This window comes from Mus musculus, chromosome 13 (genome assembly GCF_000001635.26).
Source record: "Mus musculus strain C57BL/6J chromosome 13, GRCm38.p6 C57BL/6J".
In the NCBI taxonomy this organism is placed as follows: Eukaryota; Metazoa; Chordata; class Mammalia; order Rodentia; family Muridae; genus Mus; species Mus musculus.
Genome location: NC_000079.6, coordinates 62,717,405 through 62,730,876, shown reverse-complemented (window position 1 = coordinate 62,730,876; position 13,472 = coordinate 62,717,405). Strand labels below are relative to the sequence as shown.

Genomic DNA, 13,472 nt, shown 5'->3' with positions numbered 1-13,472 from the left:
GAAGCCTACTGCATATTTGTTTGATCTGTATAAGCAGAAAAATTCTCAAACAAATGAAAGAAAGGCTACATTAGATCGTGGTAAACAGCCCAATGAAAGAAAGGCTACATTAGATCATGGTAAACAGCAATCTCAGCCAGTGAATCAATTTCCAGACTTGAGACAGTTTGCAGATCCAGAACCCCTTGAATGAAGGGGTGGCCAGGTTCCGCTGAGGAAGGATCTTGATAGGACACCTAAAGGTTTTGCTGTTACCCTTTCTCCAGTTCTTCCCCAGAGGGACCTACGGCCTTTTACAAGGGTAACTGTACACTGGGGAAAAGGAAATAATCAGACTTTTCGGGGTCTGCTGGATACTGGTTCTGAGTTGACACTGATCCCAGGGGATCCCAAGAAACATTGTGGCCCTCCAGTTAAAGTAGGGGCTTATGGAGGGCAGGTGATTAATGGAGTTTTGACTGATGTCCGACTCACAGTAGGTCCAGTAGGTCCCCGGACACATCCTGTGGTGATTTCCCCAGTTCCAGAATGTATAATTGGGATAGATATACTCAGAAATTGGCAGAATTCTCATATTGGTTCCCTGAATTGTAAAGTGAGGGCTATTATGGTTGGAAAGGCCAAATGGAAGCCTTTAGAGTTGCCTCTGCCAAAGAAAATAGTGAATCAAAAACAGTATCGTATTCCTGGAGGCATTGCAGAAATTACTGCCACTATCAAGGACTTGAAAGATGCAGGGGTGGTGGTTCCCACCACATCTCCATTTAACTCTCCTATCTGGCCAGTGCAGAAAACAGATGGATCATGGAGAATGACAGTTGATTATCGAAAACTAAATCAGGTAGTAACTCCAATTGCAGCTGCTGTACCAGATGTAGTTTCGTTACTTGAGCAAATTAACACATCTCCTGGCACCTGGTATGCGGCTATTGATCTGGCAAATGCCTTCTTCTCAGTACCTGTCCATAAGGACCACCAGAAGCAATTTGCTTTCAGTTGGCAAGGCCAACAGTATACCTTCACAGTTTTGCCTCAAGGATATATTAACTCTCCTGCCCTGTGTCATAATTTAGTTAGAAGGGATCTTGATCGTTTGGATCTTCCACAAAATATCACATTGGTGCACTATATTGATGACATTATGCTGATTGGACCAAGTGAGCAGGAAGTAGCAACCACTTTGGACTCATTGGTAACACATATGCGTATCAGAGGATGGGAAATAAATCCAACCAAAATTCAAGGACCATCTACCTCAGTGAAATTCTTAGGAGTCCAGTGGTGTAGAGCATGCAGAGATATTCCTTCTAAGGTGAAAGATAAGTTATTGCACCTGGCCCCTCCTACAACCAAGAAAGAAGCACAACGTTTAGTGGGTCTATTTGGATTCTGGAGACAACACATCCCTCACTTGGGTGTGTTACTTAGGCCTATTTACCAAGTGACTCGGAAAGCTGCTAGCTTTGTGGGGGGCCTGGAACAGGAGAAGGCCCTTCAACAGGTCCAGGCTGCTGTGCAGGCTGCTCTACCACTTGGACCATATGACCCAGCAGACCCGATGGTACTTGAGGTGTCTGTGGCTGATAGAGATGCTGTTTGGAGCCTCTGGCAGGCCCCTGTAGGTGAATCACAGAAAAGACCTTTGGGATTTTGGAGCAAAGCTCTACCATCATCGGCAGACAACTATTCTCCCTTTGAAAAACAGCTCTTGGCCTGCTATTGGGCCTTAGTGGAAACTGAACGTTTGACAATAGGACACCAAGTTACTATGCGACCTGAACTACCCATCATGAGCTGGGTACTATCAGACCCTGCAAGTCATAAAGTGGGACGTGCACAGCAGCAGTCTATTATCAAATGGAAGTGGTATATACGTGATCGGGCCAGAGCAGGTCCTGAAGGCACAAGCAAGTTACATGAAGAAGTTGCTCAAATGCCTATGGTTTCTACTCCTGTTACAATGCCATCTGCTGCCAAGCATGCGCCTATAGCCTCATGGGGTGTTCCCTATGATCAACTGACTGAAGAGGAGAAGACTAGAGCCTGGTTTACTGATGGCTCTGCACGTTATGCAGGCACCACCCAGAAGTGGACAGCTGCAGCATTACAACCCCTTTCTGGGACAACCTTGAAAGACACAGGTGAAGGGAAATCTTCACAGTGGGCAGAACTTCGGGCAGTACACATGGTATTACAGTTTGTTTGCAAGAAGAAATGGCCAGATGTACGATTATTCACTGACTCATGGGCTGTAGCCAATGGATTGGCTGGATGGTCAGGGACTTGGAAAGATCACAATTGGAAAATTGGTGAGAAAGACATCTGGGGAAGAAGTATGTGGATAGATCTCTCCAAATGGGCAAAGGATGTGAAGATATTTGTGTCCCATGTAAATGCTCACCAAAAGGTGACTTCAGCCGAGGAGGAGTTCAATAATCAAGTGGATAAGATGACCCGTTCTGTGGACAGTCAGCCTCTCTCCCCAGCCATCCCTGTCATTGCTCAATGGGCACATGAACAAAGTGGCCATGGTGGTCGAGATGGAGGTTATGCTTGGGCTCAGCAACACGGGCTTCCACTCACCAAAGCTGACCTGGCTACAGCTGCTGCTGATTGCCAGATCTGCCAACAGCAGAAACCAACACTGAGCCCCAGATACGGCACCATTCCTCGAGGTGACCAGCCAGCAACCTGGTGGCAGGTTGACTACATTGGACCACTTCCTTCGTGGAAAGGACAGCGTTTTGTTCTTACTGGAGTAGATACTTATTCTGGTTATGGATTTGCCTTTCCTGCACGTAATGCCTCTGCCAAAACCACCATTCACGGATTGACAGAATGCCTCATCTATCGTCATGGTATTCCACACAGTATTGCTTCTGACCAAGGAACTCATTTCACAGCCAGAGAAGTACGACAGTGGGCTTACGATCATGGAATTCACTGGTCTTACCACATTCCCCATCATCCTGAAGCAGCTGGTCTGATAGAAAGATGGAATGGCCTTTTGAAGACGCAGTTACAGCGCCAATTAGGTGGTAACAGCTTGGAAGGCTGGGGCAGAGTTCTTCAGAAGGCAGTATATGCTTTGAATCAGCGCTCGATATATGGTACAGTTTCACCCATAGCCAGGATTCATGGGTCCAGGAATCAAGGGGTGGAAAATGGAATAGTTCCACTTACTATCACTCCTAGTGACCCTCTAGGAAAATTTTTGCTTCCTGTCCCCATAACTCTAGGTTCTGCTGGCCTAGAAGTTTTGGCTCCAGAGAGGGGAGTGCTCCTACCAGGAGCTACAACAAACATTCCATTGAACTGGAAGCTCAGACTTCCCTCTGGTTATTTTGGGCTTCTAATGCCCTTAAACCAACAGGCTAAAAAAGGAATAACAGTGTTAGGAGGGGTGATAGATCCAGATTACCATGGGGAAATTGGATTACCTCTTCACAATGGTGGTAAGCAAGATTATGTCTGGAGTGTAGGAGACCCCTTAGGGCTTCTCTTAGTACTACCATGTCCTGTGATTAAAGTCAATGGGAAACTACAACAGCCTAATCCAAGCAGGATGACAAAGGACGCAGACCCATCAGGAATGAAGGTATGGGTCAATCCTCCAGGAAAAGAGCCAAGACCTGCTGAGGTGCTGGCTGAAGGAGAAGGAAATACAGAATGGGTAGTAGAGGAAGGTACTTATAAATACCAATTAAGGCCACGTAACCAGTTGCAGAAACGAGGATTATAAAGTAATATGAATGCCCATTGTAAATTTACTAATGCGTTTGCGATTGTACGAGGGATAGTTATATCATGTTAGGCGTATTTACAACCTTGTTATTGTTTCATGTGAACATGAGATATTATTTGTGTCAAGTTGACAAGGGGTGGATTGTAGTGGCTATTCCTGGTTGTCAACTTGACAATATTTGGAATGAACTACAATCCGGAATTGGAAGGCTCACCAGTGATCCTTATCTGGAGGCTTGGAGATCCTTATCTGGATCTTGGTTTGAAGATCTTGAGCCATAGTGGCTATGGATTCCAGAAGATTGAATCTCCGAGTTTAAAGAACACACCTTTAATCTGGGCTACGCCTTTCATCTGGGATTAAAGGTGTGGTGGAACACACCTTTAATCTGGGCTACACCTTCTGCTGGAGACAATATAAGGACATTGGAAGAAGGGAGTCTAGCTCTTGCTCTTGCTCCTTCGCCTGCTTGCTGCGTGAGACTGAATAACTGCTAGATCCTTGGACTTCCATTCACAGCTGCGACTGAACAATTGTTGGGAATTGAGCTGCCGACTGTAAGTCATCAATAAATTCCTTTATTATCTAGAGACTATCCATAAGTTCTGTGACTCTAGAGAACCCTGACTAATACAATAGTTAACTAAATTATTACCTGAAAATCTGCTTTTGTAATCCCTTTCTATGTAACTAGGGTTGAGTTTGTCTATACAGGGCTCTCCTGCTCTTAGTCGGGGATGAATGATATTGGGGTTGAAACATGGGTGCTCAGGAAGAACATTTTGTGTTCTGAGCTTCTAGGGGATTTTTTATCCCAGGTTTTCTATTCTTGATTATGTTTCTTGTCCAAAGTATTCTACAACTCGTGGGGGTCAGGCTTGTGTTGAAGGGTCCCTGCAATTATGGAAAGAAAGTATGCTAAGAAATGAGGATGAAAACCTCATGCAGATTGTCTTTTTCAACCTGGATCAGTCTTCAGAGAGTCTAATACCAGGTAAATCGTTGACAGCATACTTAAAACACAGTGCAATTTGGGAGAAGGTTTCCAGACAACGGTCAGTCCAATCAAGACAACGGTCAATCCAATCAAGCTGACTCCAGGGACTCCAGGGACACAGGAAGCATCTATACACAAACTCTTGCAAAAATACAGGAGGCCATGGGGGTCGATTCTAGAGCTTAAAGGCCTATAATCCAATGTGCTCTCTGATCGATACCAAAGAGGTCTGCAGGCCATAAATTACATGTCACATATTTTGATAAGGATCGGTAAGAGTTATAAGAGGAAAAAGTCTGGGATAATCATTCTTGGGAATTTGGGTGACTTCTACCTCTATAACAAAGGTAGGAAGGTCAACCACCACAAGTAGCAAAATGTTCACCAGGTCAATAAAAAAAAAATCACTTAAGCCCTTGTATTAAATGCAGGTTCTTTATGTACTTCACAAGGGAGAGGCCCCTTCCTTATTTTCCTAGTGATCTGTGGGTGATTTGAGCTCCCCAAGCCCTATGGCTTATTAAAGAGTGGAACTCTCCTTCAGCTAGGAGACTGAACCTCAGGCAGTGAGTTGCTCTTTGGTTAATCAATGCAAATGGGTCAGTCTTTGAACCATATACATACAACCAATAGAAATGCAGGCAGCAAGATGTATTTATATATTTGAGATTTCATTTTCACACATGCATAACATGGAAGAAATTGGTGGGGAAGAATTTAGCATGGAGAGGGAATAAAGTAAGGGGGTAAATCATTGAAGGATGGCCAGGCACTGGTGGCACACGCCTTTAATCCCAGCATTTGGGAGGCAGAGGCAGGCAGATTTCTGAGTTCGAGGACAGCCTGGTCGACAGAGTGAGTTCCAGGACAGCCAGAGCTATACAGAGAAACCCTGTCTGGAAAAACCAAAAGAAAAAATAAATCATTGAAGAATAGTTGATTAAGGTTCGTAGAAAACCTAATTGGTTGTAAAATATCCAAGCTTAGGAAGAAATTGCCTTTTAGGTGCAGCAAGGTGTGTTCTGGAAAGATGTTTTTTGTTTGTTTGTTTGGTTGGTTGGTTTTTGGTTTTTCGAAACAGGGTTTCTCTGTTGTAGCTCTGGCTGTGGTGGAACTCACTTTGTAGACCAGGCTGGCCTTGGCCTTGAACTCAGAAATCCACCTGCCTCAGCCTCCCGAGTGCTGGGATTAAAGGGTGTGCCACCATGCCCATCTTGGAAAGATGTTTTTACCAAACCTCCCACCTCACGTGTCATTATTGAAAATACATATTAGAAAAACATAGGGGCTGTTGAGATGACTCAGCAGGTAAGAGCACTGACTGCTCTTCTGAAAGTCCTTAGTTCAAATCCCAGCAACCATATGGTGGCTCACAACTACCACTAATGATACCTGAAGCCGTTTTCTGGCATGTCTGAAGTCAGCTACAATGTAATTATGTATAATAATAAATAAATCTTTGGGCTGCAGAAAGCACGGATTGAGCGAGCAGAGTTGAACAGAATTGATCGAAGCAAGCGGGGCCAACCAGAGCAAGCAGAGGTCCTAAAACTTTAATTTGCAACAACCACATGAAGGCTTACAACCTTCTGTACAGCTACAGTGTACTCACATACATAAAATAAATAAATAAATCTTAAAAGAAAATGTAAAGAAAGTAAGGGTTACAGAAAGTGATATATTACATTTTATTTCAAATATGTAAATTCATTTTTAAATTATTTAAATTATAATTTATTATTACTAATTATTTATTATTTAGATTATCATTTATAGTAAGTACAGAGATGGCTCAATTATGAGCATTTGATGTTGTTACAGATGACACAGGTTGCATTCCCAGAAACCACATGGCAGTAATCCAGCTGCTGTAACTGCAATCCCAGGGAATCTAATGCTCTCTTCTGACCACTGCAGGTACTTCACACAGACAGGTACCAGCAAGACATGCTCATACATGAAATAAAAATTAAGTATAAAATATGGAGTCTTCTACATGGATGCTGCAGCCTTGAGACACACAGCATTCGGGACAAGGTAAAATGCACCTCTTTCTGGTCCTACAGAGAAGCACCTGTGGCTTCCTCTGAACCAAGTTGCTGAGTGAGAACAGCAGCCTCATTCTGAGGTTAGACAGGCTCAGCAGACCTGCTCATGTAAGAACGGTAACCACATCACTGTTAGGTTTCTTGATATTTTCTGTGTTTGTGTTCTCTCTCCTTTGTATATGTGAGAGTAGTGTCATTGATAAATCTTTTAAATCTATCTTTTAGATCATATATTATGGACTAGAAGATAGTTTTGCTCTGTAAACTCTACATCCCTCAGTGACAAATCTTGCAAGGTCTTGTCCCTATTTAAATTGTTCAAAGTATAACCTGGGGCCCAAGCCTAAAGGAGGCTTATTGATGACACAATAAGCCAATACTTATTAAGCCAATGAGTATTCAATTTGCATGTAGGGTACTGTTCTTCAGATACATGTGCAATCTTCACTGACATCATTAAGTCAGCTCAGAAATTGAAATCCAGGCCATTGCATGCAGCTGTGTTTCTCAAGTTACCAGAGTCAGGAGCTAAGAGTCCACATAGAGACAAGTTCAAATAGTGTTAATTGATGCTATTCCTGCTCTAAGGAAATAGGCTGCTGTTTTTAAATGTCAGTATGGTTGACTGGCCATTACTCTGGTCTGCAGAAAAGGCAATCATGAATATGGATAAAGAACTGAACTTACTGACAACTGTAGTTCACAGTAGTTCAAGTACTTCAAATTACTGTACCTGAACACTGTTAAATTACCTAAAACCAAAGCAGAGGGTCACTGTGAAAGCTTTCTATTATTTGCAATATTTATAATGGGAAAGCCCTTCTTTAAGCTGGAACTTTTGAATTGACAAGAAAAGTCTTTAATCTAGGACACACCTTCTGGTGGCTGCCACAGACAATCTGGGTCCCTGGTCTGTGAAGAACGGGATTTCTTAGGCAGATGGACAAAGATTCCGGATGAAAATGACAGACAGATACACGAAAGATGTGTTGAATCTGAATGTAATGTTCTGGTTGAGCTTCAGACTTATATTACAACGAATTATCAGAGGATACAAATCACAAAAAGACAAGATACACTGAAATTCACCAGTTACAGCAGAAAGGAATTTACAGGGACTAATTAAATGTTTACATTAGGGATAACAAGCCCTGCCTAGGATCAGCCTAATGCCAGGCAAGAATTTCACACTTTAAGGTTAAAAGCATCAGGGGGTTGTTAACTCTTGACAGGCCTTAAGAGTAATGTGCTATCACAGAGCTCTAAATTCTTAGGTCTAATAAAACTTATCTTGTCTGGAGAGTTTCCCCTTATCAGGGTAGTATATCAACTTATACTTGACATGGAAGTAGCCTGTAGTAAAAGATTTCTATCTCAGTGAGACTTTTAGTCTCTATCTGTAAACAGCTGAGTAAAATGGCAAGTGCTTAATTGTTTACTGAATGGGTTAAGCTCCTTGCTGCTATCTGGAATCTAAGAACACTGGGAAAAGGCTTTAGCTATGTTAGAATACAATCTTAAAAGGCATTTACTATAAGGTGATGCTTAATAGAGTGCACGTGAATCTATACACTAGATTAATGTGGTGGAAATTTGAATATAATGGGTTAGGGTAAGAGATGCCATAACTCTGGGAGGAAAATTTCCCTGGACTCTTATCCTCGTGAAACAGCTTCCAGGCTTTTCGCCTGACAAACCGATCCAAACTGGAGAGTTGGCTTTCGCCAGAATATCCAGGAGGAGAGTCCTAGAAATTCATTTCTCATGAGCAGCTTTTTGGCATTTCTGCCTCACAAGCTGACTCCACCAGAGTCCGTGACATTTCACCCTTTTTTTTTTTTTTTTTTAAATTTATCTTTAATTCTCAGCCGAAGTTTCAGGATGTCCCGCTTTGTCGTAGCTACAGATTTCAGGAGCACTCTAAAGATGAGTGGAAACACAATGATTACTAATGAAGTAATGCCAAAAATAATAACAAGTAGGATGATATATTGAACCCAATTCAGGGGGTTCAATGCACTTAAGTTATTTTTAAATCTCTAGCCAATTCATCAATGTTCCAAGTGTCCAGATGGCTTTTACTAATATCTGAAATTTTTAACTTTAACTGTTCTAAGTCATGAGAAATATCAGTATCTTTCCATATACCCTGTAAATGAGTTTTTGTCTTTTCCTAATCAGTGGTTGTAAGGTAAAGGAGTGACATAAATGTATAGAAAAGAAGCATGACATTTAGTAGCTAACCTGGTCTTGATATTAGCAATATCTTGTCCTATTGCCAGCACGACTTCTTTTAGGGCGTTAACCTTTGCTTCCAATTTTTTATCTATAAAATACAACTCTGACAAGGCTACAGAGATATTCTTATGCATGTCATTAACAAAATGAGCAGTATGCAGTTGTTGTACTAAGGCTGTGGTGGATATTGTAAGGGTAGTTAAAATAGCAATTAAAGCAGTAATTCCCAGGATCAAAGCTGCTACAAATCTCTTAGGTCTAATAAGTTCTTTTAGTCTTTTAAAGCTTGCAATCCTGAGTTCTCAAACCAAGGAGCATTTTTAACTCTACAGGCAGCAAAACATAAGCAGAATCTTTTTAACAAAATCATAACAGTAGATTCCTTATTTAAATTAGGATCTACACAATTAGTTAAATAACAAGAATTACAATGTATATGAAAAGACTTGCCAAGATTGGTGATCTTAACTCTTAAAATTATTTAACAATAAGCATACAGGTAAGGTACACAAGCTTTTACAGCTATAGGGGAGTTGGCCTGAATGGCCAAAAACAGTCTCTAATGAAATCTTGTCCAATATTTAGTAGTAGTCCTTCCACCTCACAAGTCAGCTGTTTTAGTTGTCTCCAAGTTGACACCAGGTCTGCTCTCCTTGTTGTAGTCCATGGCGGAGATAGGAAGAGTTTCTTTATTTTGCTTGTGAGTGACTGATTTCTTTTTCTTCTGTGCACTCAATACAGCTTTCTGGTCACCACTGTCAGGGCACTCAGGAACTCATAGGTCAGCCTGTCACATGAATCATTTTGGGAGCTAGCACGCTCTTGTAGCATTCTGTGGAAAAAACAGAAATATTGCCCCCTTTCCCCCATATTAAGTATCTGAACAGGATCATACCATGTGCCAATAAGTGGATCCCTTTATCTCATGAGTATGTCTGATTGTAGGGTGCCATAGACACTTAGAGAGATTTTTGACATCCAAAAAAAATTTTTTTAAAAGATATAGATTTAAAGTTCCACAGTACTGTTTCCTTGGGAATAATAAAAATCTCAGTAACATGGATAACATTAAATTGTTGATAAAACATCTCAAATGCTTGGCTATAATAGCCAGTTTTAATTGATTTGGAACACCAAGTAAAAATATCAACATAGGCAACTATACTTTTAGTTGCTATTTTTATTAGAGCAGTTGTAATTAGAAAGATTAAAAAGGTATCAATAGTCACATGTGCATGATTTATTTTTGTAAAATTAAAAAGTATCTATTTGTAATAATTGATTAAGTATACGTCCTTAAGAATTAATACCAATGTGTGGAACAGGTAGAAACTGAGGACACTGAGATCAAATCTTTACAATATGACATGCACATTAATTAATTAATTAATTTATTTATTTATTATAAATACCAAATTATTATCTCAAGCCATTACTATTTTGATGATGTAAAGAATAAGATTATATGGCAATTATTTTTTTTTTATAAGATCTATAATTTACCTGGGATAGAAATCTAGCGTGGCATTGCCTTAAGAGGTTTTTACCAGGCAATCTTTAACATTTTAAAACACTATCTACAGCACATAATTTAATTATCTGTGCTGAAGTAGGCAGAAACTCAAAAGAATAAACATGTGATTCAATTTACATATACTTTTCTTTCCATAGAAAGGTTGTTTTTAAATACAGTAAATGGGATGCATGTATGTATGAATTTACAAAAGCATGCATAATAAGCAATTAACTTATTTTTAGGATGGATATCAATTTTATTTAAAATGATGGTATGCAATAGGTCAAATATCAATATTCTGCAATAACCAATTGCTGTTTGGGACAAGGAATTTTTAATTTTTGATTAGTACCACAGCAGCCTTATAATAGGATGTTAAAACTTTAAGGTGAAGAAGGATAATTTTACATTAATATTTTCTCTTGCTAAAGAATAGCTGTGGACACATTTAATAACAATAACTAGAATATGTAGCTAATATTTGATTGCCATCAATTACAATCGATATCAATATATTATAGAAGTTTTCTCTACTTTCTGTTAAAGCCTTTTTAGTTCTCTCCAGTTAATTTGAATCTCACTTGATAGTACCTAACAAAGGCTTAGGTTTTCTTGTGGTGAATTTAAGGTGAGGTCTTAGTCAATTAACATCTCCTGGAAGCTTTTTGAAAATAAAATTTTGAAGCAAATTTGTACCAATTTTCCAATATAACTAAAACTCTAGATATTAAAAAAGACATTGCCTCTGAATCTTATGAAGCAACAACTATTTTCCAGAACTTTAAACTTCTCTCTAGAGACATTAGTTAATAAAATATTTTCCACTTAGGAAACAATATATACTGAAAGATTTAAACTATTTTGCTTCTTGTATTGAAGCCTGGACAATGAAAATTTCTTACATAATATAAGACTATATTAGCCGTACCTAGGGGTAAAAACCTTTAATGGTCACCAGTTCACTAGAAGTAAACTCTTTATAAATGGAAAAAATAGACTTTTAAATCTATAATAATTTTACATGAAGTAGGCAAGTTATTTTGTAATGCCTTTATAAGTTTTATAGCCTGATTGACCTTTTATAAATCTTGAGTTTAGACTTAATCATGAACAACACCTGGGTAGATCTGAAAAGAAAAAATGTTGTTTAGCTAAAAGAAATTCTCCCTGAAGGCAGGGAGGGTGAAGTTTCAAGAACTTTTTTAGGCGCAGTCTGTAAAACGCAAGAAACTTTGCACAAGCTTCTCTGAGGCTGCTTTAAGTTTTGTATTAACCCAAATGTATATATTTTTTAATTTGAGCATCTTGCCCTCCTGCAATGAGGACAGATTCTAGAGGAGCAATTTAACTGTTTGTCCATGCCTCTGATTTTGGACACTCTTTCTTAAGATGACTTATACCTTAAACATTTTCTTTTATGACCTTTTATGGTCCTACAAGGCCACAGCCATAGTCAAACTGATTGTGTGGGGGTCTAATTTCTGCACAAAGATGAATATATCTAGTTAATTTTACTTTGTTTTGTATGGCTGAATGTCCCAAGTGAGCAGCATTAGCACTCTTATAAGTTGATTATTTTAGTAATAATCTTAATTATGGGTGAGTTAAAAGTCTTAAGCTTTTGATTAAACTGCAAACTGCAGTCAATGGGACACTGGCAATTTTAACCAGAATTTTTAAGTTTTTGTTGCAATATTAGAATATATCTATAACTTTTGATAAGTAAGACCCAATTTTAAACAATTTATTTTCTTTAAAATCAATACTAAAAACATCACTATCACGTTACAAAATTTGGCTGTTAATTCATTAATGTATGACAGTTTAATGTTTCATTAAAGAGATATTATCTTTAAAGATAAGAATTACATAAAATGTTATCTCAATTTAGAAGTATCTTTAGAGGACTAGTTCTCTGGGCTGATTTATGCCAGGTGCTTTTGTTTGAAAATGACTCTATCTTTGAGTTACTACTTTTAAGTTAACTTTGTAACTAGTGTTACATCTTTTTAATTATACCCAAATAACTTATAAACCAATTCTCTATGACCAAGACATGTTAGATCATATTTATACCTTTAAGACCAATCAAAAACCAAATGAAGTAGCTACATGAATCTTATGAATTTAGATCAATCAAAGAATTTTACCTTTTATAGCTATACTTGTAAGATAAAAAAGCAATTTGTTATTTGCTAAACACAATGATCACAAACTTGCAGAGAAAGTTTTAGGAAAAAACAACTATCAGCTTATTTGCCTTAGAACTAAGAGGTTGCAGATTCCTTTTCTTTAAAAACAGTTTCTAGCAGGGCCTCTCTTGCAGTGCTTGATTTATGGCTATAGTGAAGGCTCTTTCTCAGCCTCCTTTGTGCAAACTGAGAGTGAATCAGCAGGTAAAGTTTTAACCATTATTTTTGTTTTATTTATTTATTTATTTTTTTCAACATGAAACATAAAACAGTCATTCAGACAACGACACAATCATTCAGACAATGAAACAAAAAAGATATACATGAATTGACATGATTGGTGCACCGAACAGAACATTAGACAACAAAGAATTTCTCCTGTAGGGGCCAGAGAGAATGAAACAGGGCGTCCCCCGATTTCTCTCTGTCCCTGGGAGAATTTTAAAATCCATTTTCTTTTATCCCTTCCTTTCTTTTCCTGCTTGTAAGAGGCAGGTTTTTGAACCAAGATTAAAACCTAAAATTTTCTAACAGCTCTGGCAAGCATCCAAACTTCTAATTTATTTAATCTGAGGGCAAATTTTTGAGAAAACACACAATCTCTATACGCTAAATGTCTCAAATAGCCAAAAAGTTTACCATGCTGAATCTTTTTGAAGCCATCATCAGTCCACAGTTAGTCATATATTTTATAGTCACCTGCAAAAACGCTATTTTCTGCAACCTACAAAAATAC

The 13,472-nt window shown here is 38.8% G+C and overlaps 1 non-coding gene across 13 annotated transcripts in view; it reads left to right on the top strand.

Moving 5' to 3' along the window:
* Window positions 1–13,472, top strand: part of Platr25 — a 90,219-nt gene that overhangs the window by 31,126 nt on the left and 45,621 nt on the right. For all 13 annotated transcript variants that reach the window (XR_003950613.1, XR_003950614.1, XR_003950609.1 and 10 more), the window contains one exon: window positions 6,660–6,779. This is a non-coding gene — a transcript (pluripotency associated transcript 25). The remainder of the gene's footprint in view (window positions 1–6,659; window positions 6,780–13,472) is intronic.